Source organism: Mus musculus, chromosome 2 (genome assembly GCF_000001635.26).
Source record: "Mus musculus strain C57BL/6J chromosome 2, GRCm38.p6 C57BL/6J".
Classification (NCBI taxonomy): Eukaryota; Metazoa; Chordata; class Mammalia; order Rodentia; family Muridae; genus Mus; species Mus musculus.
Window position 1 is genome coordinate 157349804 of NC_000068.7, and position 6000 is coordinate 157355803.

The following is a 6000-nucleotide window of genomic DNA, read 5'->3' on the forward strand; positions in this document are numbered from 1 at the left end:
AACACATGTTCTAATTCTTCCAGATTCTCCCAGAGGCTAATGTATGTAGCATCTCCTTTGAAAATAATAATATCATTGTTCGAGAGGCTGATGAGAAGAGGAATGGTGACTGAATTTTTTTCCTCACATGAATGGCATATGCAAATTTTCTTGGACTGGAAAGATGTCTCAGAGGTTCGCAGCACTTAATGTTTCCTGAGGACCCAAGTTCAGTTCTCAGCACCCTTGCCAAGTGGCTCACAACTGCCTGTGACAGTTCCAAGGGACTCACACCCTCTTCTGGTACACACACACACACACACACACACACACACACACCAATTAAGATTTAAAAATAAGCTGGGCACGCAGTAATGATGTACGCCTTTAATCCCAGCACTTGGGAGGCAAACGCAGGCAGATTTCTGAGTTCGAGGCCAGCCTGGTCTACAGAGTGAGTTTCAGGACAGCCGGGGCTACACAGAGAAACCCTGTCTCAGAAAAAAAAAACAAAAAACTTATAAATATTTAATTTGTTTTCTTAGCCTGATTAATATATATCCTGCAGGAACATTTATGAATACAATATAAAAATCAAGTGGTATGAAATGACATACATTAAATGTGAGACACATTTCTGTAATCTCAGCACTTGGGAAGCAGGGGGAGATTAGGATTTCAATTCTAGCCTTAGCTGGCCTGGGCTGCATGAGACCTCGTCTCTACAACACAGAATAATACATAACAAAATAAAATAAACGGGCCAAATCTTGGGCTGGGTGTGATGGTGCTCATCTGTAACCCCAGTCCTGGGGGAGTTGAGCCAGGAGGACCAGACTGGACTATATGGCCAGAGTCCCTCTAACCAGACAAAGCAACCCCATGAAGTCTCGTCCAGACTGTAGGTGCTAAGTCTCCTTCCTGGAAAGGCCCTTTCCCTATTTCTTGGTCATCCTTGCTGGGTTCCTGTGTGCTCTGTGAGGATGTTCCTCTACCTCCTGTACCTGGCTCCTTTCCTTCAATTTACCTTAAGGATCCTTCCTTCTCCAGCATTCAGAACTGCCTCCCGCTTCCTGGTTTATGCTTTTCTGTGTTTAGACAGAATCTCACTGCAGTTCAAGCTGCTCTCAAACTCAAAATCCTCCTGTCTCAGCTAGTATTACAGGCACATATCACCACACTTGGCCTAGTCCATACATTTTATAAGCTACATGGTCCACAGTAAAGATGCCCCACCATCTGTCGAACAGTCCCCTGTGGGTGAATGTGTGAGCTGTTTCAGGTCTTTCCTTATTGATAATTTTGTTCTCATTTTTATAGCTGGAAAACCTGTGACTCAGAGAAAGAAGTGCCCTGTTAACATTTTCAGAGAAAATATAGGCATCCTCTGCATTGCTTAGCTACAAAATATAAAAATAAAGGTAGAAGCCAGGCATGGTGACACACGCCTTTCATCCCGCACTCGGGAGGCAGAGGCAGGCAGATTTCTGAGTTCAAGGCCAGCCTGGTCTTCAGAGTGAGTTCCAGGACAGCCAGGACTACACAGAGAAACCCTGTCTCGAAAAACCAAATAAATAAATAAATAAATAAATAAATAAATAAATAAATAAATGAATAAGTGAAGTTACTGATCCCCAAATTAAAAAAAAAAAGAGCCATCCAGAGATCTGATTTATCTTCCTAATAGAGCCTTATCTAATTGTACAAAGTTCTTCCATAAAAGCATGAGTATGTGAGTTCAGCCTCCAGCTGGCTGTTTGTAATCCATGTGAAGAAGAGGTAGGGGTTGGTGCATCCCTGGGGCCTACTAGACAGCCAGCCTAGCCTTAATAGCAAATCCCGGGTCCCAGTGAGACCTGTCTTATTAGGGAAGAAAGAAAGAAAGAAAGAAAGAAAGAAAGAAAGAAAGAAAGAAAGAAAGAAAGAAAGAAGACAAAAAACAAAAAACAAAACAAACAAACAAGATGGGGGGGTTTTGGGTCTCAGTGCTGTTCTAGCTCTTGAGACCACTCCTGTTCTTGGGAGCGTCTGTCTCTTTGGTAAACTGTCTGGGGCTGTGGAGACAGCTCAGTGGGTAACTCGCCTGTTATGTGAGCATGAGGGTCTGGGTTTGGATCACTAGGTCCCACTGAGAGCTTCCTAAGGTTTATAATCCTGGTGCTTGTATGGTGAGGAGAGAGACTGAGTCTGGAGAACCCCTGGAAGCCTGCGGGCAAGCTAGCCTGGTGTGTGCATCAGCCAACAAGAGATCTACCTCAAATAAGGTGGAAATCGAGGACCAACACCTGAGGTTGACCTCTGACCTCCACGTGGGCACACCCGCACTCACATGCACACAGAGGAATGTACAGGTAGACGCACAAATGAAAATGAGTAAACAGATAAAAGAGATTTGCAAAAATAAACCAACAAACCAACAAACCATCTCTATTTCGATCACTTAAAAGTAAACAAAAGCCGGACAGTGGTGGTGCACTCCTTTAATCCCAGCACTTGGGAGGCAGAGGCAGGCGGATTTCTAAGTTTGAGGCCAGCCTGGTCTACAGAGTGAGTTCCAGGACAGCCAGGGCTACACAGAGAAGCCCTGTCTCGAAAAACCAAAAACCAAAAACCAAAAAAAAAAAAAAAAAAAAAGCAAACAAAAGGGCTGGAGAGATGGCTCAGCAGTTAAAGGTACCGACTGCTCTTCCAAAGGTCCTGAGTTCAAATCCCAGCAACCACATGGTGGCTCACAACCATCTGTAACGAGATCTGACGTCCTCTTCTGGAATGTCTGAAGACAGCTACAGTGAACTTACATATAAAAACAAACAAACAAACAAACAAACAAAAGCACTTGACAAAACACCACCAGAAGTTGACCTCTGACCTCCACCACGGAAACCCTTGTTAATATGGTGTTTACATACTCAGTGGAGGAGCTTTAAGTCTGTCTTTCTTGCTGGATGATTCTTTAGGGTGGGGAACACGTTCCTTACACACTGCTTTCCTATCGAGTACTGGCCACCACGGAGGCACGTGCTCCGGGCTGAAAGGTGGCTCAGTGGTTCGGAGCACTGGCTGCTCTTACAGAGGACCTGTGTTCAGTCTCCAACACCTGCAAGGCAGCTCACAGCTGTCCATAATTCCAGTTCTAGGAGAACTGCTGCGTTCTCCTGACCTCCAAGGTCATCAGGCACACATGTGGGGTGCACATAAGTACATGCAGGCAAAACACTCGTACGCATAGAATAAAATAGTATAAAAATTGAAAAAATATGTACTCAGTAGATACCTATTCGACAGGTTTGTCTGTCCAAGTCTTGACTTTGAGTTCTGGCTACGACACTGATGAATGTTGTGTGAAACAGACAGTCGCTGTGCCAAATATTGGAGAGAAACGGTCAAAAAGAGGATTGATTTTGGCTCACAGCCTCACAGGTTTTGGTCTATGACTGTTTGGCCCTATTACTGTAGGCCATAGCAGAAAGGGTGTGGCAGAGCATAGCCGCTCACTGGTCAATCAGGAAAGTGTGGAGAGGTAGAGGAGGCTGCTAGATAAAGATTCTTTCTTTCCCAGCCTTACTCCTACCAGACTCCGCCCACAAGGCTCCGCCCACAAAGGCCCCTCCCTCCAGGCTCCTCCCAGAAATCTACAGCTTTCAAGGAGGCTCTGCTTCCTAACTTCATCCCTTCCAATAACACCACCAAATTATGAATTCACCAATGGATGGAGAGCCCTCAAGGTCTAAGCACTTCTCCAGAACCCAGCTCTAAATCTGAGCGCATTGGGAACCAGGACTTCAAGGAGGCTTTTTTGCTTTTTAAAGATTCATTTATGTGTCTGAGCCTTTGCCTGCATGTAACAGCACCACATGCACCCTTATGCTCACAGAGGTCAGAGGCCTTGCGATTGGGGTTATACAGTTGTGAGCTGCCATGTGGGTCCTGGGTACTGAGCTGTAGGGGAAACAAGTGCTATTAAGTACTGAGTCATCGCTCCAGCCCCCCAACACAAACTTTTTGAGGGGCCACCTCCTAATCAGACTGCAACGACATACAGAATACAATATACAGCTAACACTAGGGTCTCCCCTCAGCTCTCTGTCTCAGCACCATCAGCATTGGTGGGAGGTTCAAGTGAGCAAATACAGGTCACAGAGCAGCCACAAGGCGGTCAGCGGCTAGGGCTCAGCCATCCTCTCCTGCACGGCGCTTTCTTCAATGGCAGGAGTTGTCTGGAGAGTCCGATGTGAGAATGGAGAAAGCTTCAAAGCCAACATAATGTGAGTGTGGGCCTGGAGGAAGGGTGGGTTCCAGGGTCTGTGGTGAGAGGCCAGACAGCTCCCTTTGCTGAGTTCATCACAACTCAACAGAGATGATGACATCCAGTCTGTCTCCCTCTGGGAGATGGTCCTGCTACAAGTCCCTCAAGAGGAAAACACTACACAGTTAAAAGGCACCATTGTTATTCAACTGGAAAAGTGCTTTTCGTAGGACAAGCAAGCTAATCCCTGCCAAATGTGTGCTTGCTTCTGCTGTGTATAATTGAATATTTAGTGTGGATTTAACCCAGGAAGCCAACAGTACTGTAAGAGCCAAGGTTAATGGGGCACTTAATAAATGTGGAAGTAATTAATACCAGCTGGATGCTGCTGCCATGAAATTTGTTCAGATTCCGTGATTGAAGTGCTTCAGAGAGTATGAGTTCTGGACTCTGAGCAGGGGGACGGGGCTGGGGAGCCCTGGTCTGGATCTGTGGTTCTACTGTGTGCTCCATTGACATTTATCTCTCCTGGAAAACCTCCCATGGCTTCCAAGTGTCTCCAGTGTTCCTCCTGGTTTCCCTTCTCACTCTGCAGATACTTCTTGTATAGAAGTCAAAATCCTTGGTTGTTCTGGGTAAACTGAGGCAGGAAGGCTGCAAGATTGAGGCTAGCCTGGGCAACACTGCCCCTGTAAGAAAAGAAACAAAATGAAGCAGGGAGAATTAGAAGGAGGGAGCAAGAGTGAGAGAGAGAGAAAGAGAGAGAGAGAGAGAGAAGGGGCAGGGGGGAGAGTGATGGGTGAGAGAAAGGGAGGGAAAAAGAAAATACATGCAGCATAAAGATAAAATAAAGGCTATTTGGGGAAAGGGGACCAGTAATAAGACAGGCAGAGGGATGAATGACACCAAAACATAAAGGCATATGTGAATGAAGATGCCATAATGAAACTCATTACTAACATAAGAAACCCTATTGTGTTATTTATTGATATGGCTGTCACTTCTACCCACCCTGGCCTCTGGCAATAGTCTGCTGAATTTTTGCTGAAAGCTTTTTGAGTTTCAGAATGGCCAGGGTGTTTGGGTTTTCTTAGGAAGAGTCTAGTTGTTTGAATGAGAATGGTCCCCATGAGCGCCTGTGTTTGAATGCTTGGCCTCCAGTTAGTGGAACCGTTTGAAAAGGATCAAGAGGTGTGGCCTTGTTGGAATGGCATGTCACTGGGGATGGCCTTTGGGGTTTCAAAAGATCTTGTCAGGTTTAGTCTCCTCTCTGCCTGCTGCCTGTGGGTCATGATGTAAAGTTCTTAGTTACTGCTCTATCACCATCCCTGCTTGCTTCTAGCCATGATGATAATGATCAGTGGTGGTTTAAATGAAAATGGCCCCCATAGACTAATTGGGAGTAGCATTATTGGAGGTGTGGTCTTGTTGGAGGAGGTGTGTTAGAGGAAGTGTGTCAGTGGGGGAGGGTTTGAGGCTTCAGAAGCTCAATCCAGGCCCAGTGTCACTCTCTCTTTGCCATGCCTGCCAATCCAGATGCAGAACTCTCAGCTACCTCTCTCGCACCATGTCTGCCTGCATGCCACCATGATTCTCACCATGACAATAATGTACTGGACCTCTGAACCTGTAAACCAGCCCCAGTTAAATGCTTTCCTTTGTAAGAGTTTCCATGGTCATGGTGTTTCTTCACAGTAATAGAATCCCTAAGACAGAAGTTGGTACCGGGAACATGGTATTTCTGTGATAGGCCTGACCATGTTTTTATTTGGAGG